Source organism: Emydura macquarii, unplaced genomic scaffold, assembly GCF_026122565.2.
Source record: "Emydura macquarii macquarii isolate MOO-44397 ecotype Brisbane River unplaced genomic scaffold, CSIRO-AGI_Emac_v2 contig_1263, whole genome shotgun sequence".
In the NCBI taxonomy this organism is placed as follows: Eukaryota; Metazoa; Chordata; order Testudines; family Chelidae; genus Emydura; species Emydura macquarii.
In genome coordinates this window covers 7,393,370-7,418,568 of record NW_027131400.1, presented here as the reverse complement: position 1 = coordinate 7,418,568, position 25,199 = coordinate 7,393,370, and positions in this window count along the sequence as shown.

The window sequence follows — 25,199 nt, the reverse complement described above, 5'->3', positions numbered from 1 at the left end:
TCATCTAAGACTTTATAGAGTTCAATATGTCATTACTGAACTGACAGTTGCCTGGAGTTGAAACATAGCTACAGATTCTTAGTCAGGATCAACTCTAGTGTTGATTAAATCATTTGTTGAGTAAATCATTAGGAGACTGAAATCCTTGGTTTATATAATGAAGAGGGGTAGCATGAGCAGTGGCAGAAGAAAATTCCTCAATATTACTCCATCAATGTTCTTCTGGAGGGATCATCTTGAGAGGGAAGAGAATAATACCCATTCTATGCTTGGCCTTTCTGATGGGGTTGATAGCCCGGGGAAGGTAGTAATTATGCTGGCAGATGCCTACCATGATAGATATGTGTGAGTTTTGTGATTTAAAAAAAGACAAAGCATTAGACTGACACCATCAACTTAGTCTTATTGAATATGACACATCTAGCACAAGATCATGGAAGTCAGTCATTACCAACTTGAGGTGCATTCAAGCCAATGGCAGCAACCTATGGATGAAAGATTCTGTCTCACGTTAAGTGCACAGTCCTGCTAGACAATGATATTTTACCATGCCTGCACATAGCTGTCAACAATCCTGGTAGCTGACATGATGCTAAATGTGGTTTAGTGCTCAGTGCAGACTACTCACAAGCTGGAAATTAAGCATGTGCGGTGAGGGATTATTTCAGAAGCAGGTGGCCTAGTTAAAGCAGATGGATTTCAGCCACAATATGAGCTAAAAAAATAAAAAGCCTCAGTGCACAAAAACCCAACATTGAGTCATTATCGTCTCTTCAATACAAAAATAGCAACAATTTGGGAAGTATTGCGTTCCCATAAGAGTGAGGATGGCATGCTCATTAAGTCAGATATTTGATTAGTAGAACTTAGAATTTATGTGCAACATTAAAGCTCTTGTTATTTTTAGGAGATATGAATTTCAACATTGTCACACTTTTAAATTATTTTAAACACATGAGCAGTATGTTACTTTAAAAAAAACACCAACGAGGCTGGAAATATTAAAATAGAGATAAAACAAACCCACTTATTTGTTTTATAATCTTTTTTTTTTAGTGGGGCAAATTTATTTTTAAAAATACAATTGTGACAGCCTGTACCCCCATGTTCATAAGAACGTAAGAATGGCCATACTGGGTCAGACCAATGGTCCATCTAGCCCAGTATCCTGTCTTCCAATAGTGATCTATGCCAGGTGCTTCATGGGAATGAACAGAACAGGTAATGATCAAGTGATCCATCCCATTGCCCATTCCCAGCTTCTGGTAAACAGCAATCCCTGCCCATTCTGGCTAATAGCCATTGATGGACCTATCCTCCATGAACTTATCTAGTTTTTTTTAACCCTTTTTTTGAACATCCTTTTTACAAGACCATGATAAATTTTGTACAAAGTATGCCTTGTGTGGTATCATTTGAAAACTCATAATCTACTGAATATTATTGTCCTGGTAAAATATGTGTGGCAATACTATATGTAAAGTTATAAGATTTTGCTGTATAACATTGCTTTGACACATTCAAATGTTAGCAAAGCAGCCCAAACAGTTCCTCAGAGACAAAAATCTACTCAACACCTCAGCTAGATGTCAGCATAATCTCCTGGACAATCACCTACTTAAATGGCCATTCTTCGGCAGGAAGAAGGGGTGTAAGCAAGAACTTTACATATTGACAGTAGAACAACTGGAGTTCCCATGTAAGCAGATTGGCTGTTACTTGAACCCCAGCTGGAGATAATCTTCAAAGAGGGGAGAATAGTATAAGAATAGAGAACACACATAGCACAAATGACCTCTCTTTTCCACTTGTCTCTGTAACAATGCCTGGAGAAACATTGAACTCAGGGGGGCCTGGTTTGGAGGCTTCCAGTCAGTAAAGACTGTAAAGATCATAGAGTGAGAAAAACCTTTGCTTTGAATCTATTTATCTTGCTAAGTCTGCATTTTACCTTTTATTTTCTTTGTAACCTATTCTGACTTTTATGCCTCATTATGTGTAATCACTTAAAATCTATCTTTCTGTCCTTAATGAACTTATTTCATTTTATTTAAACCAGTGTGTTTGGATTGAAGTGTTTGGAAACCTCCTTTTGAGATAACAAGGTATGTGCATATCATTTTCCATTGATGAAATTATAGACTTTCTACGAGCTTGTATTGTCCAGGAGGGTGCTGGACAGTACAAGAGGAACATTTCAGGGGGAAGGTCATGCACTGAGAGTTTGCTGGTGTCGCCCTGTATGTAATTCATGAGTGACTGGCCAGAGCATTCAAGTAATTCAGCTGGGAGTGATTTTGCATGCTAGAAGCTGTGTGTGAACTGACCAGGAGTGGTTGTTCTCACAGCAAAACAGTGTAAAAGGCATCCTAGGTTGGAGAACTGAGGGGATACAGCTGTTCAACAGTCCAGATTGTACCCTGGGGAGTGTCACAACAATCTTTCCTGATGAAACTGATGTACTCTGGATAAATAATGAAAGAGGGATTGGAGCAGGGGGGAATAGGACCCAGACTCTCCATTGCCCAGGTAACTGCTGTAACCACCAGGCTGTAGAGTCATTCTCATGTTTCTCTCTCAAAAGAGTCATTTGGGCATTTGGGCTAATCTTCCTCTCCCCCCGCCAATTACTTAATTGTTTATCCACAGTGCTCCCATCTTAAGGAGGAGAGACTGAGGGAGCCTCCCATCGAATATCCTTTAGCCCAATGGTTAGAGCACTTACCTGAGGTGGCAAACTCCTGTTCAAGTTGTTTCTCCCCACAAGCAGAGGAGACTTGAAGCTGAGGTCTTCCACAGTGAGCACTGTAGCCACTGAAAGTTATGAGGGAAGTCATGGTCATCCTCCACCCCCCTGCTGTCTTCTGGCTGTTTTTGTGTGTCCTCTGAACTTGCCTACTGGTCTGGTCCCACACACAACTTAGCAGGCTGAATGACTATCTTCCCCTGGTTTGTGAATTGCTGAGGCTTAGGCAGGAAATAGGTGCCCAGACACATAGACGGAGGCCATAGTGCATGTTCCCAGAGGCAGAAACATAGAGGTGTAGGGAATTTTTACAGCAAAAACATAGGGGCTGAGTGAGATTAAGCACCTGCAGGGTTTTATACATTGCAATGAAGCCTAAAACTGGCACTTAGGCATCTAACTCAGGGATTTAGGTGTCTAACTCCTTTTGTGCATCCAGGCTGTACTAATTAACATATTTTAAAAGCCTAGTGTAGACAAGGTATACAGCCTTGGAGAGAGCCTATGCTTTTAACTCGACCAGTTTACCATGTGCTAAAGCATATACAGCCTTGTCTATACATGACTTTACACATTTTTAGTTAGTACTTGCTAGCTCACATGTGCTAACATCACAATTTAAATCCTAGCCTAGACCCAGGCTTATGTGACTGTGATAGAAGATTACACCTTCAAACTTAACTTGCCTGGTGGGTAAAGCAATCTAAAAAACAAAAACAAAAATTACAGCACTCTTCACTCATTAGCAATCTCAATAGAGAAACCAGGGACTGAATAGACTGACCTACACTCTTGCCTCTAGCAGAGGTTGCGAGGGGGAAAGTGTGAGATATATTGACCAGCAATGTAAGGGAGGTATGAGTTAGGTAATGTGCTGCAGATAAATAGAGACAGCTAACTTTCAGGGTTATCAGTCCAGCACTTTTCACAAGCATTAAATCCATTTAACAATTTTAAAATGTATAATAAAAGAGGAATTCTTTCCTATTTGACAGGTTGGGATTATTTTCCAGACTGCAACACAGGTTACTGCCTTTCAAACTCTGTGCTTCCCTTCACCTCTAGCAGCTAATCTAGCATCTTTGATAGCAGCCTCATAGGAGACAGCATATCTCGCCTGCCTGTTAACAAGATAAATTGCTGTGATTTTTGGTTAGGAAGAAGAGAATTTTGAGGAGGAGATGAAAATAGGGTAAGCCAGTTTTACTAATGAGACGGTTGAGAGCAACTCCTACTCAAAGGATTCAAATAAACACTGTTTATTTTAACTGGCCAGCTGGTTAAACAAATCTGCTTCTGTTACAGGTGAAAAATTCAGTGATGGAAGATGACTTTGCTAGTCCTGTTCCCTAGGGTGGGCCAGTATAAGGTCACCAAGATACAGTGAAGAGAACATGGGATTATAAATGACGTGACTAAACAGTCTAAATAATTAGCATTAGCCTGGAACTGAGCATGCTGCTGACAGCAACCCAGAGAGAAACAGATGTAGAAACCACTGTTCTAGACACCAAAATCAGTACTAGGGTTTTTTTGGGAAGCTGTGGGGGGTCAGATCATCTTCAGAGACTCAATAGTTTGTTGGGTATAACACACTTGGTCACTCGCAACTAATTAATGTTTATAAGGTCCTCGGAGCTCCTTTGCTGCCAAACACTGTCCTGGCCAGCTTTTCAAGTGCCAAGTGTCCATTTGAATGGGAATTGAACGTGCTCAATGCATGAGGGTGCTCAGAGCATTTTTAGTATTTATCATTTCTCAGCACTCGAGGCAGTTATCTAAATTCCTTAAAGTTACCGGAAAGAACTTTAAGGATAGTACAGATAAACTCGGAGATTTCAGGTCACAATTTAGGGAGAATTTCAGGCTTTCAAAATGTTTACTCTGAAATCTGCTGGTCCTTTTGATGTCCTTGAAGACAAATGATGTCCTTTTCAATCTCATTCATTGTGTGTTTTAGTCAAAATTTATAGAGCAATTTTCAGGCATGATATATTTTTCTCCGCTGTATAAAGCACTTAATCTGAACTCAGTCAGCTTGCCTTACCAGAACTCAGAAATATGATTTTTATTTGAGTTTTGAAGTCAGTTATTATAAAATTATTAGTTTATTTCCTTCCTTTAAACATCATGTAAAAACGTTTTCTACAGAAAATGTCTTGGAGTGCACAGACACCGACTTGAGTAATTTACTGAAATCGCCATGTCAAGTAACTTTAATTTTCTCTTTGTCTCTACTTAAATCACTCATATAGTCATGGTAATAATGGAAGAAGCACCAATGCTCGGCAGCCTTGGAATAAACTGCTCACAGTTTCTGATTCTGTGGCTGGATTGGGATGGAGTGCTCCCATTGACTTCAATGGGAGTGACATATGCAGAATGGTTACAGGATCAGGTCCTTGTTTGGGTCCTTTTACCTACTTCACTTGTATTAGAATCATAGAATCAGAAGATTAGAGTTGGATGGGACCTCAGAAGGTCATCTAGTCCAACCCCCTGCTCAAAGCAGGACTAACCTCAGCTAAATCATCCCAGCCAGGGCCTTGTCAAGCCACAGCTTAAAGGCCTCTAAAGATGGAGATTCCACCACCTCCCTAGGTAACCCATTCCAGTGCTTCACCACCCTCCTAGTGAAAAATGTTTTCCTAGTGTCCAACCTAGATCTTCCCCACTGCAACTTGAGACCATTGCTCCTTGTTCTGTCATCTACTACCATTAAAAAAAACAGCCTAGCTCCATCCTCCCTGGATCCCCCTTTCAGGTAATTAAAGGCTGCTATCAAATCCCCCCTCATTCTTCTCTTTTGCAGACTAAACAAGCCTAGTTCCCTCAGCCTCTCCTCATACGTCTTGTGCTCCAACCCCCTAATCATTTTTGTTGCCCTCCGCTGGACTCTCTCCAACTTGTTCACATCCTTTTTGTGGTGGGGGGCCCAAAACTGGACACACTACTCCAAATGCGGCCTCACCAATGCCGAATAGAGGAGAATAATCACTTCCCTCGATCTGCTGGCAATGCTCCTCCTAATGCAGCCCAATATGCTATTAGCCTTCTTGGCAAGCAGGGCACACTGCTGACTCATATCCTGCTTCTTATCCACTGTAACCCCCAGGTCCTTTTCTGTAGAACTGCTGCTTAGCCTGTCAATCCTCAGTCTGTAGCTGTGCATGGGATTCTTCCATCCTAAGTGGAGGACTCTGCACTTGTCCTTGTTGAACCTCGTCAGATTTCTTTTGGCCCAATCCTCCAATTTCTCTAGGTCACTCTGTATTCTACCCCTACCTTCCAGGGTATCTACCACTCCCCCTAGCTTAGTGTCATCTGCAAACTTGCTGAGGGTGCAATCTACTCCATCCTCCAGATCATTAATGAAGATGTTGAACAAAACTGGCCCCAGGATCGACCCCTGGGGCACTCCACTTGTTACCGGCTGCCAGCTAGACATGAAGCCATTGATCACTACCCATTGAGCCTGATGATCTAGCCAGCTCTCTATCCATTTTATAGTCCATTCATACAACCCATACTTCTTTAACTTGCTGATAACGATACAGTGGGACACTGTATCAAAAGCTTTGCTAAAGTCAAGGTATATCACGTCCACCGCTTTCCCCACATCCACAGAGCCAGTTACCTCTTCATAGAAGTCAATCAGGTTGGTCAGGCATGACTTGCCCTTGGTGAATCCATGTTGACTGTTCCTGATCACCTTCCTCTCTTCCAAGAAGTCATTTACACCTATGCAAACAGAATGACTACAACTGTATTCCGTAGAGGTCATTAAAGACCTGATGTAGCTTAGAGAATTTTTGTTACTGGTGTTGACATGTGAGAAGGAAAGATCTCAGTGTGATTCTCAGAGCGCAGCTTCAGTTTTCAGTGCTGGCAGTTAGAGAAGACAGTATTTTGCTTGTAAACTTGAGCACCTTTGACACAGAACTAATTGAGAGACAGTAAACATGGGAACTCAAAATGCCATTTTTAAAGTCACTTTTTAGACTGGAGCTGTGCTTTAATCACATACTTAATGGGAATGTATTTATGTTAAGTGTTTCTTTTTTCCCTTCTACGTCTCTCTTCTATTCCTCAGACTTCTAACTCCTTTTCATCTTCTCCCCACAAAATTCTGGTTCCCTCCTTTCCCATGTCTTAATCTCCAGCAGAGGTTTCAACAAAGCTCTGCTCATGGGTCTTTTTTTAAGATAATTAAAAAATTTAATCAGACTTATTGTAATGCTCCTGGTTTGGACTTTTAATAAAAAGCAAAAGTGACAAGCTACCCAAGCCATATAGAAAGCACTATTCAAAGCCTCTGATTGATGTATGCTGCTGTGCTCAAGATGTTTATGTAACAGGAGATTTATTTTATGCTATGTGCCATTTTGACTTGTTTTTATTATACTCATTTCAACCTCTTCATTACTGATGTCAACACTGCAAAATAGCATAAAAATCTATTTGTTAATTGGTTATTAGGAGCATCCAAAGATTATAAATAAAGATGTCTGCAAGTCCCAAAGTTTTAATTTGGATCTGAAGTGCCCCAACATTTTGGGGTTTTTTCCAGCTGATTACATAGAAAAAGGCAGTATGGGAGTATGTAGACAGCTGTAGTCACTATAGGAGGAATTTTGTTAAATTCTATAGAATTTTTAAGCTAATTCTGTTGCTGTTGGAGTTAAAACTCCCACTGACTCCAAAGGAAGCAGAATTCATCCATTGCTGAGTACTTTTGAAAATCCAATCCTACATCACACACTGACTTCAGCACTGTGGACAACTCCAGTTTCTCTGCAGCAGGCAAATCTTAAAAAATACAAACCTACATACCTAACCGCAACCTGTCCCCTCCCCCACCCACCTGCACTATAAGCAGTACCTGCGGCATTCTTTAATTCCTCTTTTTTTCCCTCCTATAGAACTCAGTCCTTCTCCCATTGAAGTTGTTAAAGATGAAATCTTTTCCAATAGTGCAGGATCAGGCACTTAACATGTTCACTGTTATTCACAGCATTTCTTTCCACTTTAATATTTTTTTATTTTGAATATTCTTTTTATCTGTTTTGATCCTTTCCCCCCTATGCTTTGGACATTCTTAGGCTCCTATTCCCACCATCTGTGACCCTCCAATAACCCCTGGCTTTCCCATATCCTTTGGGGCCTCTAATAGTCCACTGGTTCCCTTCCTCTGACCCTGTAATGACCTACAAATTCTTGCAATATCCCCCTGGCTGCCTTTCTCTTCGGAAGCCTCCAGTATGCTTCTAGTTCTTAGCTACTTCCTCCCTCCTACAGCTGGTATTGGTATGAAACTGTCTCAGTGAAATTGGAAACTCAGAAAATGGGCACAGGTGCATTTGACATCATAATGTTTATGTCACAAAATTAATGACAAAACCAAATGCTTGCTATTTGGAGGTGAAAATAAATCATTTAACAGTAATTACACCAAAAAATGAAATGGGTGGGTTGTGAAAATGCCTGGCTAAATGACAAAAATATTGGTGTGAGATTTCAGGAAAAAATACTTGATTTTGAACATCTCCTACCTTTAGTGCTCCAATACCCTCTAGTTCTTCTTCTAATCTTGTGACATGGATTATTTCCCCCTCATTCTTTCTGTTCCCACAGCCTTCCAGTTGGCTTCGAGCACTACATTCTGTCCTTGCAGCATTCCACTGACCATCTAGCTATTGCGAAATGATGTGGTGGTACCTATCCTATCTTAGAATTTCCCATTCTATGGTCCAGTAATCCTGGTCACAGCCATTGTTGAATTAAAATATTGGTCCACATTCACTAATCTGCCAAACCCAAGGTACACTTGACACAGGAGGAGGAAGGTTGATTTCAGAGAATTGGTTATGCCTCCCTAATTCACTGGCTGCCCTGACCTTGGCTAGGTTAGGTAATTATTGCATCCATTCTAATGGAGGAGATAATTGGCCGTCAGTTTAGGGCTAACTCCCAGATTCACAACCACAGAGCAGACAACAAGGAGCACTGTCCCAAATTCATTCACCAACTGTGCTAACCTCTGTGGGGATCTCTGTGGGGTTCATGGGCAGTCAAAAAAGATTCATATCCCTGTAGCAGTCCCCATCCAGACCGATTTAACAAGGTCCACAGAGAGCAGTTGTGTGATTGCAACAACCCATTCCATGTCCCATCCAGCTAGATCATATTACATAGGCCCAACCGTTCAAGCCTGAGGCATTTGCTGAAGAGTGATGATGAAACACATTGGAAGTGATCAAAGATGACCATAGTGGAGTGTGCATTCTTTCCAAGGCAAAGCACCCTTCATGGTTTCATTATAGACTTTACTATCATGTGCTGTTGTGGGGGAACACACAGTACAATAGTTTGGCCTCTGGTTAAGCCTCCTCTCAAGCAACTCTGAACTCCTGGAGCATTGCTGCTAGATGGGTAAGTATCCATGTCAATCTGTTCAGTGACAATATATCAGTGCTCTTGCTTGTCCACTGTGTAGCATAAGATCCAACAGCTCAGGGTTTAGCTGATCACCATATTTGGGGTCAGGAAGGAATTTTCCCCCAGGTCAGATTGGCAGAGACTCAAAGGGGGTGGGAGGAGAGTTGCCTTCCTTTGCAGCATGGTTGCTTGCTGGTTTGAACTAGACTAAATGGTGGATTCTCTGTAACTTGAAGTCTTTAAATCTTAATTTGAGACCTTCAGTAACTCAGACAGTGGTTAGGGGTCTATTACAGGAGTGGGTGATAAAATTCTGTGGCCTGCAATGTGAAGGTCGTCAGACTAGATGATCATGATGGTCCCTTTGGCTTTAAAGTCTATGAGTCTATTAGCTGGAAGCTGAAGCTAGACAAGTTCAGACTAAAAATAAAGGGCAAATTTCTAACAGTAAGTGTAACTAAACATTGGAACAACTTACCCAATTCTCCATCAGTGGAAGTTTTTAAATCAAGATTGAGGTAGAACATATCTTTTAAAATATATATCCCAACAGAAATTATGGGCTTGATGCAGAAATTAGTGGATGAGGTTCTTTTGGCCTGTGTATTGCATAAAGTCAGATGAGATGATCATAATGGTCCCTTCTAGCCTTAAAATCTATGAGTCTATAGCTAGCTGCCAAAGGAAGAATGAGCCCAATATTTACACAAAGAAAAAGTGAAAGAAAATGGGAGGGAAAAAGGAGAGAGAGTTTATGGTGTTTTAAAAATAAATAATAAGAATGTCCAGTTGTTGTCTGTAATACAATAGCGCTCATGGTGGCAACTGAGATCAGAGCCCCTTTGTGATAGGTCATGTAAAAAAAACATAGTAATAGACAGTCCCTGAGGAGCTTACAGTCTAAAAATAGAAGACAGAAAAATGCTGTGATTGATTTTTATCCCCATTGTAAAATGTTAAACTGAGCAACATCTTTGCCCCATGTCATCCAGACAAGTCTGTTAGATCTGGGTTCAATTCACAATTGAGTCCCAGTCTGGTGCCTTAATTACAAGAATACCTTTCCTCTCTTCTTTCCTTGCTTGTTTTCTCTTGTCTTGCAAGACTATTGGATTTGGAGTGTCTCATAATTCCAGTGTGCCCTGTCCTCATTATCTTCTGGCATCAGATAATAAAAAGCTAAAATAAAGGGAAAGAGCAAACTGGGACTAAGAGCGCTGGCTGAGTATGATATGTAACAATCCTTGCTGTCAGATTTTCACGAACCAACAATGAATTTATAAGTAGGGCCTGGGCAAGAGCAGAAAGATATACTTTGCCCTAGTTCTGTCTGCAACAGCTGTACAGGTTATATAATTAAGCTAAATGTCTGGCTCAATAACCATTTCATTTCCTTCTCAAAAGGTAGGAGTCTAAATTTCTGTCAGGGTATGGCTGGTAAAGAGAATGAACTAGAAGGTGGCATGTTTAACATATCCCTTCCTATAGAGTATGACATCAAATAAGAGACAACAGGTCATGTCACTGGAAAAAACAAACCTAAAAACCATTTATTTTGATTTATTATATTAGTATTTATTATCAGTCATTATACAGTTTCCCCTGAGCATTTTAGCAGGGGAAGAGAGCAATTGTAAAAACAAGTATTTGATTATTTTTTATAGGTGGAGCTTTCGCACTGCCTATTAAGGTTACCTGACACTTCCTATTATATGTGTCTGTTTTAAGGCTGTTTAGGCTGAAATTTTCCATGACAGGTGTCTATCTTCGGCTGAAGATTTATGGAAAATTTCAGCAAAAATGGTTCAACTGTTTCTGAAAATGAGGCTTGAGAAAATGCATTGTGTTTTGTCCATATTGAAAAATTCTGGTGACCTTTTCTTTGAAAAACTCTGGTGTCCCCAGGCTTTAGAACAGGGACTTGAAATTTGGCAAGTGGTGTCATTTGTATCAGAGATGTGCTTTTTGCTATCCTCATGAAAATCTGCCCCAATACAAGTGGGAATCAGTTGACTGGTGGGGGGAGAAAACATTGAGATTGAATGAGGAGCTGGGAGGCAAGAGAGACTGGGACTGGCTGGGCAAAGACTGGTACCAGAGGCCAGGAAGGGAGGTGACAGAACATAGAGCAGAGAAAGGGGAAACTCATATTGGGTTGGAAGACTGGGTTTGGTTGCCAGGTGGAGTGGAGGAGAGAGATCAGATGATGAGCTGGGAGGGGAAACTTGGACTGGCTGGGCAAGGAAACTGGGATTAGAAGCAGGACAGGAGACTGGGAGTCAGCCAGAGAATCCAGAAGGATAACTAGGGTTTGCTGAGCAAGGAGATTAGGACTGGCATTAGAAGCTGAAAACCACTAGCAAAATGTGTCTCTTGCTCTTCTATTGGCTGGTCCACATAGAGAATAACTAAATATTGCTATTGGTTACTCTATTAGCAAAGGTTTCAACCCCTGCTGATGAAATGTGTGTGTCAGTATGCCGCCACATGATAGAATTTCTGTGGATTTTTTTTTCAGTTTGCTGTCTTAAAAACCTAGGAAAGTAAGTGTGTTTGTGTGTGTACACAGTTAAAACATTATTAAAATTGCAAAGTTAAGCATTCAAAAGTTAGGAAATGCCAGAATTAAGTTTGCTTGTGTAACTTGGTCCTTTTGTGTGTGTGCATTATGATAGTCTTGAATTTCTTCATCACATACTATATTTTCCACAGGAGCTATGCCTCATTTAGTGCTGGGTCTACTTTGATATGAATAGAGGTTGTGTAGTAAAGGAATATAAATTAAATTAATTAATTAATTAATTAATATAATTAATAATTAATTAATATAAATTAAATAATAATTAATTAATATAAATTAATTCAAGTTTGTGAAGCACTAAGATAGTGATGAGCACCATAGAAAAGACCATAAAAAAGCTAATTATTCTGTATTTGGAGGAGGGATTGAATAGTGTGCAGTAAGTAAGGTACGATGACGATAAAACCAAATACTGAATAGCTGCTCATTCAGTGTACACTGTCCATTCTGTGCACTAAAGGAGATAGGTCCTGTGGGGGAAAAAGTGATCACATAATTAAAGACTGTATCATAATGCACAGGCACAAAGAGGCTGAATTAAGGTTAAACAGGCAACCTTAATTCTGACATTTCCTAACTTTGGAGTGCTTGACTTTGCAACCTAAATGTTCTTTTTAATGTTCTGTGTGTGTAATTATCCTTTAAGGGTCTGGCTGTCATAGTAATATAATCATAAAAATTAATGATAGGAGAATCTCATCAAATCATCCAGTTCTTTGTCCCCCAAACAACAGGGCTTCCACCACTTCCCTGGAGAGACTATTCCACAGCCTAATACATATGACAGTTTATTTTTCTGATGTTCATCATAAAACTTTCCTCTCCTAATTTGATCCCATTACTCTTAATTATACTGTTGTGCACCATTAAATAATTCCTGTCCATGAGCCAATTCATTCCTCATTCCACACACCCACAGAAAACACACTAGAAAAGGGCCAAAGGTTCAGGAAAACTCTATCACTGAGTTTCCTGTGAAGCATCCCCTCAAGAGAGGAGCTTGTGAGCCCAGTCTGGTGTGGGTAAGTGCTGATTTGGGAAGGCGAGATGTGAATTGCTTGGGTTCCCCATACAGCTGCTCAATGGCAGTTGTGGAGGAAACCCAGAGGGAGTTAATACATTTCTGAGCTATAGTAAATCCGCTCTTGGTCTTTTAATAGAAATCTGGTAGATGAATGTGAAATATTGCTGCAGATCTTTTACCTGCCTTATTGGTACTTAACCTTGTGAGGGCAGACTTGTGTATGGAAAATCTGGCTGTTGGCAGAGTTTCTCTATCAGTGTGTCTGGCAAATATGAAGCCAGCTCCTCAATCACAACTCCTAATGAAGTCAATGGAAGTTTTGCCTGCATAAGGACTGCAGGATGGGCTTTTGAGGGTTAGTATATTCAAACACCTGCCCATATATAAGATTCTAAATACTGGTCTGTCACCAGGCCATGCTTCTCCCCAGCTCCAAAGCATGCACTGCCATGCCCTGTCTTTTCCAGGAGGTTTCTTTCTTTCAGAGAGGTTAGCACACAAAACAGTAAACAGTCTTTAACTCAATCCTTGGCCTCAGGCTTCAGGGCCACTACTCCCATAGGTCTCTGGCACTCCAGCTCCTGGCAACTTCCCAGCTTCAGGCCCTATCTGCACTGACAATGTAGGTCAACGGACTGCGGCTTCCGTTGACCACATAACGTATGTGTCTCCACTGGCATGTCAGTTCTGCCAACCTAAATCATAGTAAAATTCAACTTAATAAAACCACCTCCATAAGTGGCGTAGCACTGAAGATGAATTCTGTGGGTCCACTGAGCATAAGTGTAGACAGAGTGCAACATAAATTGATGTCATTGGCCTCCGGGAGGTATCCCATAATGCTCTGTTGTGACCACTCTGCACATTAGCACTCTGCTATACTATGACCACGTAAACAGGAAATAGCTCCTCCCCACAAGTCCCGGGAAATTTTGAATTCCCAATTTCCTGTTAGGTCAGCGTGGAGAGAGCTTGCCAGCACAACTCATCATGGCGACTGCATGCCCCAAACGTGCTCCGGCCTGGAGTCGACCTGAGGTCTTGGCTCTCATCAGTCAGTAGGGCAAAGAGTCTGTTCTAGCTCAGCTCCAAGTAAGCAAAAAAAATTTGGATATCTATAAGAAGATATCTTGCAGCATGTTGGAGAAGGGGCACAATAGGGACGCGCAGCAGTGCTGTGTTAAGATCAAAGAGCTGAGGCAGGCTTATCAGAAAACTAGGGAAGCAAACAGTCTTTCTGGCTCCACTCCAAAAACATGCCGCTTTTATGGGGATCTGCATGTGATTCTCAGTGGAGACCCCACCACTATGCCATCATGCAGCATTGATACCGTGTGGGAATCCGAGGCCAGGATGAATGAGGATGAGTCTGCGGACGAGGAGGAGGATGATGATGAGAACAGGGGGCAGGCGAGTGGGGTATCCCTTCTCCCTGAAAGCCAGGAGATGTTTCCAACACAGGAGCAGTCCAGCCAGACCCAGGAAATGGTGACTGATCGGGATGCCGGGGAAGGCACATCCAGTGAGTATGTACTGCAAATTCCATGTCTTTGGTTATATCCTTAGTCCGGCATCTTGTACCAGTGGGAAAAAGTGATGGGGGTGGGGCTGTGCTTCCTCGTAGTTGGTGTGCTTAAGCATTGGGTTCACCCCGGAAAAGATTATTTATATGCACACGGATGCTCCGAGAATCCTCCATGCATATCTCCAGGAAGCTTTCATGTACATACTCTGCAATCCTTTGCAGAAGGTTTCTTGGGAGGGCAGCCTTACTTCTTCCACCGCGATAGGACACTTTCCCCCACCACTCTATTATTAATTGTGCAGGCATCATCGCAGAACACAGCATAGCAGCATAAGGGCCAGGCCTGTAGCCAGATGTTTGCATCAAATCCTCCCTTTCCACCTGTGTGACCTTCAGCAGGCTGATATCACTCATGGTTACCTAGGGAAGATGGTGCTCATTTACAGTACCCGCCCAAGAAAGTTTTTTAAAGTGTGTGTTATTCCACAGCCGGGGATGATTTTTTGGCTGAGCACACCGCAGGTCCCTAAGCAGGACATTGTTGCTCTGGGCCTTGGGCATCCACAAATGGGTTCCCATTTTTTTTCTCCAGAGACAGTTAACCCCTACCACCCCTCACCCTTTCTACTGCCTCTTAAAAGCCTGATCAATGGGAGCCCAACATCCATGCTGCTCTAGGGAGCATGGATTTATGCAGCATGGGCACTGGGGATTTCCCTTACTTACCATGGCTGGAATTGCACTCTGACCCCTGCAATACTTAGGCAATGGTATGCGGTTGTAGCCCTCCCTTGGGAAGGCTACGGGGAATTATTTATAAATTGTGACATTGCTTTTCATCCCTTGGATGAGTTAACAATGGGTACCTTGTGATTTGAGTGGACAATGTGGCCTTCAACACCCATCTCATACTCCTGCAGAGCGTCTGTCACAGATAAGAAGGTGGAAAAAAAACCCAGGATGACATGTTTAATGAGTTAATGAACGCCTCCACGGCCGCTGACACAGAGCTAAGAGCTTGGAGGATTTCATTATCTGACAAACTGAACATGGACATGGACAACAGGAAGGCAGGACAGGAGTATGAGCATTCAACACAAGAAGAGATGCTGCGTATAATGCGTGATCAGTCAGACATGTTGAGGCATCTGGTTGAGCTTCAGGAAGCTCAGCGGCAAGACAGACTCTCTCTGCAGCCCCTGAAAAACTCTGAGCTAACGCATTCTTTCCTAGCCCTCATCCCCACGCGGTCTAGGATGGGGTTGAGCAGGGTGCAGTATGTACTGCACTCCTCGCCGGTTGAAAGGAGCAGAAAGAAGCGATGGCCCCTTTAAGGACTGAGAATGTGTGATTCTTTCCTGTCTGCACAGCCAAAATGGGCTCTCTATCACCTCCCAGGCCCCGTAAAATGCATGCGGCACATTCAATTATCTTTCCTTTTCTCCCCTCTGTGAAGAATCGCCAATGAAAAAAAGGACTGCTTTACAATTCATTACTGTTTATTTATTGATAACAAGGGAATAAAGGGGGGGGGAAGTTGGGGGAGGGGAATGGATTGGTGTGGGGGGGAAGGAGGAAGCTGTATTGGTGGGGGATGTGAAGTGAAAGCACAGCACAGATAAGCGACACACATTACTGTTGTGTCTTTTTGTAAAAGCAGTTTTTCAATGCTTCCCTAAGGTGTAGTGCTCTGCAATTGGCTCTAAGCGTTGCAGTGACATCTGGCTGCTCAAAATTTGCGTCCAGCCTATCTGCCTCCACAACCCAACCCAATGTGAACTTCTCCCGCTTTCTCTCACAGACCTTATGGAGCACACAGCAGGCAGAAATAACTATTGGGATTTTTTTTCACTGAGGTCTAACATAGTGAGGAAACTGCACCAGCGTGCCTTTAAATGTCCAAATGCACATTCCACCACCATTCTGCACTTGCTGAGCCTATTATTGAAATGCTCCTTCTCACTGCCCAGGTGCCCCATGTATGACTTCATTAGCCAGGGGCGTGAGCAAGGGGTAGGAAGGATCCCCCAGGATCACTACTGGCATTTCAACATTGCCAATATTTATTTTTTGATCATGGAAGAAAGTGCCCGCCTGTATCTTTTTGAACAGCCCTGAGTTCCTAAAGATGCACACATCATGCACCTTTCCAGACCACCCCCACATTGATGTTGGTGAAGTGTCCCCTGTGATCCACAAGGGCCTGCAATACCACTGAGAAGTATCCATGGGCGGCCGGTGAACCTTCTGTTAGGGGAGGCTAGCCCAGGCCCCACCTCTTCTGCCAGAGGCTATGCCCCTCCCACCACCTGAGCTGAGCCCCCTACCGCAGCTGGTGGGGAGGAGGAACCCCTTCCAGCCAGCCCGAGCTGCCAGCCCCCCCAGCTCCAGGCAACTGGGGCCTTGGGCGGGAAGGATCAGCCACCCCAAGTCCTAGCCAGCGGGTGACCCCAGAACCGGGTGGATCAGGCAGCTCCAAGTCCTGGGCGCATGCGGCCCCAGCCACCCTGAGTCCCAGCCGGATGGCCATGGCCCCAGCTGCTGCGGAGTGCTGGCCGCCCCGAGTTCTGGCCAGGTGGCCCCAGCGGTGGGTGGGGCCATGCAGCTGCTCCAAGTCCCAGCCGCACGTGGCCCCAGTGCCGGGTGGCCCCCGCCACCCCAAGTCCCATCCTCACCCACTTCAGGGGAGGCTGAACTGCAGTGCTACGCAAGTGCCCATCAGCCTGGCAGATGCAGCAGGAGGGTGTGGGGCCTCAGGGCGGAGAGTGGGGCCTGTTTGGGAAGGCTAAGCCTTCCCCTGCCTATTATACCAACCGCCATTGGAAATATCCCTTTCAATTTATGTACTCTGTGGCAAGGTGGTCTGGGGTTAAGATAGAGATGTGCATGCCATTTATGGCCCCCCACAGTTTGGGAACCCCATTGCGGAAAAGCCTTCTACTATGTCCTCCACATTTCCCAAAGTCACAGAATCATAGAATATTTGAGTTGGAAGGGACCTCATCTAGTCCAAACCCCTGCTCAAAGCAGGACTAACCTCAGCTAAATCATCCCAGCCAGGGCTTTGTCAAGCCTCAGCTTAAAAGCCTCTAACGATGGAGATTCCACCACCTCCCTAGGTAACCCATTCCAGTGCTTCACCACCCTCCTAGTAAAAAACTTTTTCCTAATATCCAACCTAGACCTCCCCCACTGCAACTTGAGACCATTGCTCCTTGTTCTCTCAGCTACTACCATTGAGAACAGACTTCCTGGAACCCCCTTTCAGATAGTTAAAGGCTGCTATCAAATCTCCCTCATTCTTCTCTTTTGCAGACTAAACAAGCCTAGTTCCCTCAGCCTCTCCTCATAAGTCTTGTGCTCCAGCCCCCTAATCATTTTTGTTGCCCTCAGCTGGATTCTCTCCAACTTATTCACCTCCTTTTTGTAGTGAGGGGACCAAAACTGGACACAATACTCTAAATGTGGCCTCACCAATGGCGAATAGAGGGGAATAATCACTTCGCTCGATCTGCTGGCAATGCTCCTACTAATGCAGCCCAATATGCTATTAGCCTTCTTGGCAACCAGGGCACACTGCTGACTTATATCCAGCTTCTTATCCATTGTAACCCCCAGATGCTTTTCTGCAGAACTGATGCCTAGCCTGTCGGTCCCCAGTCTGTAGCTGTGCATGGGATTCTTCTGTCCTAAGTAGAGGACTCTGCACTTGTCCTTGCTGAACCTCATCAGATTTCCTTTGGCCCAATCCTCCAATTTCTCTAGGTCACTCTGTATCTTACCTCTACCTTCCAGGGTATCTACCACTCCCCCTAGCTTAGTGTCGTCTGCAAACTTGCTGAGGGTGCAATCCACCCCATCCTCCAGATTATTAATGAAGATGTTGAACAAAACTGGCCCCAATTCCGACCCCTGGGGCACTCGCTTGTCACTACCCTTGTCACTACCCTTCTTAGCAAAAGTCTATTAATGCCCCAGCGCACTTGTATCACAGCTGCTCCCACAGTGGATTTACCGACTCTGAAATGATGCCCAACTGACCCGTAGCAGTCTGGCATTCCCAACTTCCACAAAGCGATGGCCACTCTCTTATCCACTGTCAGAGCTGGTCTCAGGCGAGTATTCACGCGCTTCAAGACTTGGGACAGCTCTGCATAAAGTTCAAAGAAAATGGTCTTTCACATTCAAAAGTTCTGCAGCCATTGCTCATCATCCCACACCTTCATAACGATGAGATCCCACCAGTCATTGCTTGTTTCCCGGGACCAGAAGTGGTGCTCCACCGACTGCAGATGGTGTGCGGCAGCCTGCAGCAAATGGTAATTTTCGTTCTATGGCTTGTAGCAAGGCGGCCTCAGTAACATCGCAATTTTCAATGCTGCGGCTCCTGTCTCGCCCCTGAAAATACTGCAGAATAAGTTGTAAGATGTTTGTGATGCTCACAATAATAGCGCAGAGCTGAGCAGGCTCCATTCCTCTCAGGCAATGGCGTGCGCGCAGCAGAGAGTGAAGGGTTTGAAAAAATGGTGCAGAAAGGCAATCGGTTGGCAATCGGTTGGCAGAAAGGCAATTTGTTTGGACTGGGACAAGAACGGAGGGGGGGGGGGGCGGGAGGACGTTGCATCATGGGAGGACGACAACCTTCCCAAACGCCCCTGCGGGTAGTTGCATTGTGGGCTAGCTACCCACGGTGCACTGCTTTGATTGTCGACATAAACGTGGTTGGTGGGGATGCAGTCCCCCGATGCAATGAGCATAGTGTGATCACGCTCCTCTGAATTCTGCATTTCGGCAGGTGAAGGTTGATTTCAATTAAATCGACTTCGCTCTGCAGTGTAGACATACCCTCAGTCTCTTCCTGGAGTAACAGCCCAGGACTGCTTCCCTGACCTCTCGCTCCACAGACCAACCCCTGGAGTAGCTCCGCTCAAGTATGGCTTTCCCTCCCCAGGGCTCAGCCTGTCTCAACCCTTGATAGGCTCAGGTGTGGCCCAGCCCGCTTTAATTACCTGGATTTGGCTCACCTGCTCTGATCCAAGGGGCACAGGGCTTAGTCTCGCCACAGCAACCAGCTACCCTGTGACACCATCTTTCACTCTTGAGGGGGCCAGAAGCTTGAGGGCTGGGTGGCCTGAAGATACCTACACTTGTGCATGGGGTAAAGGAAGGGGCTAGCCTCTTCATCCTTGAGCAGGCTCTGGGGGTCTAAATTAGTCAGCTACTTTCCTTCCTGTATAACATAACCTGTTGAAGTTTTGCTTTGATTTAGCTGCAAAAACTCTGATAATCTTCCACATTTTGGTCAGTTTGGATCAAGCATCCCAGTAACACTGATAGTCTGTTTATGTAAATGCCTGTTGAATCCTTATAGAAAGATATTGTGGATAGTGTTCAGTTTCCTACCTTTCCTCCCTCCGGCCCCATGGTTACAATTTGATTAAGCTTTCATCAGAACGTTCATAAGAGCGATGATATTGCCAGTCAAATTATGACTGCATTTAATCTCATGTGGGGGTAGACACTGTTGTAGAGCAAGGGTCAATTCCTACTCAATGTAGGCCCAATCCTTCAGTCCTCATTCAGGTAAAACTCCAAATTGAAGTGAAGTTTTGAAGTGTGAGGCTTGCAAGATCTGACCCTTTATTTTCTTGCAAATGTCTTTGCTGGTGTAAGCATTATGATACCTTGTTTTTTGTAACTGTCAATGAAAAAATATTGTTAAACAAAAACTAAAAAAAGTAAAAATAATTTAACTTTGATGTTAATGATATTAGTTTATTAAAATTTAGTTAGAAAAATCAATATAATTTACTTTGCATTACTTTGTGGTGATTAGTTTTTGCTTTTGACTCAGCTTAGAAAATGAAAATACAGTGAACTAGTTGCTTTCACTTGTTTCTTAGCAGTTTTGCTTTCTTGCTATAAAGGAGAGGGAAAGAAGAAACTCTGCTTGAAGGGGCAGAGGATCTGAGGAGACTGATTCCTGGCATACCCAGATCCCAACAAGGTATTCCAGGATAAATTAGCAATGGATCAATTTATAGATGGTCAGCTGGAGTTGGACTTGCAGATCAAGATCAGTAAAAGGTGGCCAAGGACGTTTGTGAGCCTGTGGAATTTGTCACGGAACTTGAATCTTTCCTTGCTGCAAACCATGAGAAAAGGAAGCTGTGGCTAGCAAGGAAGATGGGAAGTGACCACAATGAGCCCTGTAGGTACCAATCTGTGCTTAATTTGCATGATGGATAAAGGAGATTCTAATTGGGTTTATGACATTTTTGAATGGTTGGGAAAATTGTTAAATTAGGTTTGTAAGACAAGAGAAATTGGCAACAGTGCAAAAATGAGGGGAGAAAAGTTCAGTTAAGTACAGCTGTTGTGAAAAAATGGGTGACAAAAGGATGGATTATTATGAATTTAAGGCAGGACAGGAAAAAGTCCCAAATACCTATGGAAAGTCCCACACTCAGTTCAGAGGTGCAGGAGCACCATACTGAAGGGGCATAACTTAGAGCAGCTCCACAGAAGCTTTGTTTAGTTCTGGGCAGTTAAACAACAGTAGTGGGAGTTTGGCTATTGAATGTGTAATAAGAGTTGTGAAATGCACAGGAATTGTGGACCAGACAAGCTAAATTACTAGGGCGGGGAACCAAAACTATATCACTTAACTAGTTTCAAAGGGAGACAGTGAATGGGAATGCATACCCATCCAAAAATGGGTCACCAGAAGGAGCAATCAAGTACATTTACAATCAAATCCATAACAGCTCAGGGTTGTGGGAACCACTGCCCAAGGCATTAGACCACTGCAGATCAGAGTTCAGCAGTGTGGACAAAGGATACATCTACACTGCAAAAAACAAAACAAAAAACACATGGCAGCAAGTCTGAGAGCTCCTGTCAACTGACTCAGACTAGCAGAACTTGCACTATAGGGCTAAAAATAGCAGCATGGACGCTCCTGCTTGCGTTGTTTTTTAGCCCTCTACCACAAGCTGGATTCAGTTGACCTGGGCTGTGAGACTCACTGCCATATTTTTTTTTCTGTGTGATGTACTCTGAGGAGCTAAAAGATTGGTTTGCAGTCGAAAACCTAGAGAAGGAGCTATGAGTGTGACCTAGAGAGGAAACAGAAACAGAGGTTCTTTGGCTCAGAGCTCACTAGAGAGGCAGACGTGCGGATTTCTGAGAAGGAACTATCTGCTGTTGTTTCTTTTTACTGTTCAGGGAAAGAGGATTTTGTGTACATCTTTTGTAAATGAGCAAGCATGCACCAAGAATATACCTAACTTGTATAAGCTATTGCTCATCCTAATGAAAACCATCCTGCAGGGCCCTGTATTTTGGCTAACTACTTGGGCCAAAAGGAGCAACATCATTTTTCATTTGTATCTGCTGTAAAGCTGTACTTTTTTTTAAAGGTGGCTTTATAAATTCATAGATTCCAAGGCCAGAAGGGATCACGGTGATTATCTAGTCTGACCTCCAGTATAACGCAGGCCATAGGACTTCCTAAAATAATTCCTAGAGCATCTCTCTTCAGAAAAACATCCAATCTTGCCAGTGGTGGAAAATTGATCACCACCATTGGTAAATTGTTCCAATGGTTAATTACCTTCACTGTTAGAAATGTACGCCTTATTTCCAGTCTGAATTTGTCTAGCTTCAGTTTCCAGCCATTGGTTTGTGTTATACATTTCTCTGCTAGATTCAAGATCACTTCTTGTAATTCTAATCTATAACAGGTACAAGCTTCAAGGCATAAAACCTTTAGCAGCTGGGTCCGGAATGAATTTTCCATATGGCACAATATTCCACTAATGGGGTTTTTACACCTTCCCATGAAGCATCTGGCATTCAGTCACTGACAAGCTTAGCACTCCTTGTGGAGGGCTTCATGAAGATAATATAATGGACACTCCAAATTCCCTTGCAATTACTCTATTGAACACATAATGAAAGGGGGAAAAATGACTCATGTAACCAGTACATATAAGCGAGCCAGCACCTTGAATTATCAGCCACCAGACCAAAGACTGCTCCCACTCCTCCTCCCTACACATTGCCCCACTGTCTCACCTGGTATCCAGTATCTAAGTCCTCTAAATAGATCCTTATCCTAACACCTTTCTTCATGTCCACAAACCTCCCTCAGCCTGCTTATTTTTGTTGCTTATCTGCAACCCAGAAGGGTTTGATTGCTTCTCCCTCTGTAACTGAAAAAAATAGTGTTCTGGGGCACATTAGCACTGCTTCAGGCAGACTGGCAATAATTATCCACTCCTGACTAGGATTCTATCATGGCCTCCTCAGCCAGAAGTAAGAGGGAAGGGGGAAGGTGGGGAGGAAATGCTGTAAATACAAATAATAGGGACTATGTATTCTTTATTTAAAAATTGGAGGAACTTTCTTGCTTCTATCCCCCTGAATGGAAAATGATTCTGGACAAAATGTTGTTAGTTTACATAAATTCTATTAGATTCTTATGTTAAATTATTTCATTAAAGTGAAGGGTCAAGTTACAACTTCACTGAAACATAAATTGTAGAAATGAACATAATTCAGCTGATATTAGATTTAATTTAAAATCAAGATTTTAGGAACATTAGAATGTGTAACAAGTCTCCCAGTTATCTGAAGGTCATGTTTCCCAGTGACCTGTAATCTGATACATTATGTGCCTCAGACAGCTGTATGGGGGTGAACCTGCATGAAAAAAATCTTAGCATCCTGGTCAGCAAAGCAAAGTGATACCAACAATAAAAGAAGATCAGATTTATTTTATTCCAGCAAATTGAGTAATTGTATTTGAACTAATAGGGGGTGAAATGGCCTTGTGTGAAAAGTATGATTCTCTGAATTCAGTCTTGTGAGAATCAGAGTAAAAACTATGTGCTGAACTGTAAGGAATAATAGGCCTAACCCAAAACCCATTTAAATTAACAGACCTGTCAACTTTAATGGGTTTTGGATCAGACCCAGAGTGAGTAAAACTTACTTTGATCTACTCTGTGGTATATGTAGTTTCCATCCAGCACCACTAAAAGGGGCTAAGAGCATCTCAAAAGGACTCTAAAAGCACCGTAACTATGGAACTATCTCTGAACATTTTACGCAGGCAGAACTGCCTCTACTATCAATGGAGTTTGGCCATTGGGAAAGATCGCAGGGTGAATCCCCTCTCTATTCAGGAGTTTCTTCATTCAACACTTATTGATGTGGAACCCAATAGCTGTTGTACAGTGCAACTGTTTAGAACAGGAAATATAGTAGCTAATCAAATTAGAACTGTAGTGGTAATTTATGTGTATGATATTTGTATGTGTATGATATTTGTCTGTACTGTACCCCACTAAAGACACTGTCAATGCCTAACAAATACTACATAACTTATTTCAGCAGAGCATACTGTCTACAACGTTCCTAAATTTGGATTTGCACGACGAGGTGAAGAGGTAATCTACATCTTAATAGTCGGTGAATTGATATTCATCCAGCAGGCTCTAAGGGAGCTATCATGGTTATTCAGGTAAGTGATGCACATTTTTAAAGGTGCCCCAAACTGCTATTTTCATGATGGACCCCAAAAGGTTTTAAATAAAGCTGTTACAATCAACCAACTAAATGTCATTCTAAAACTCAGGGAACAATTCCTTGTTTTACAACTCAGACTGTATTAGTGATATAACTTCTGTTGTGACATTAGTTACATTTTCCCAGTCCATTTCTGAGGTACAGCCAGAGTTTATTTTTCAGTCCAATGACATCTTGGTTCTCTTTCCTATCTCATTACAACAGAGGAAGATAGATTTTGCTGGGAGGCATTCCCTAATAAACACTTGGCCTGTAATTCCTAGAGAATTGATGCATTTTTTCCAGCTGTATTTAATGAGCTCTCATTTCTCAAATAGAAATGTCTAGCTGGGGTAGGAGAGAGTTCAAACTGTTTGGGATAGGGAGATTCACAACAGTGAAAACACCAGCAAATTAATGCTACTTTAAACGGTGATCGATAGGCCCAGCTAGGCAGCCCACTTGATGTTTTGATTAGTTGGTGTTTTTTGTTTAATAGCAGACATCTAAATCAAAGTCTCTTCTTGCACCAGTTTTACAGTGATATAGCACCATTGACTTCATTGGAATTAATTCTGATTTACACTGGTGAAAGGCAAATCAAGCCCCCCAGACAGTAATTGATGATCCGGAAGGCCTTTCCAATCTCTGGTTACAGGATGAATTCACAGCACAGATGAGAAAGCAAGCTGAGATAATGTGAAAATAAACTGCTCCAGGGTTTTTTCCCAGAGGGTTTGTCTTATCAGGCCTCAGGTGAATAGCTTTACATTTCAATTATACCATAATGTGCTTGCGGTTGCATTCTCTAGTCACTTCCTCTGGAATGCTAGGACAGCTCTCTTGAGTTAGTGAGATCATACATAACATTGTTTTTTCATTCCATCATATTTTCAGTTCTTAATCTCATTACACAGCCCCTTTTTCTCCTCCTTACCCAAGCATTTTCTACTAGATAGAGTGCCTTTAAATGTTTTTTTTTCTCAAGCTACTGCTGTACAGAATGAATCAGCAGCTGGCAAAAGACACAGCAGAGGAATGGATAGAGATTATGGCAGGTCATGCTTTCTCTTTTTGTAGTTTGCTATATGTGCAGAATATGAACTTTTGACCATAAGGAATTTTTGGCATTATATTTGTTTTCATATATAAAAAATGTCTTCTACATTGCTTTCATATCAATTGCTAAATATACAATGTATGTCCAGTAGCTTATGCTCACTAGACTTTGTTGTACTGTACCTTCCCCTTCAAAGTCACCATTCCTCCTCCCTCCTACTAATGCAATGTTCTTGTGACAAACTCCCCACTC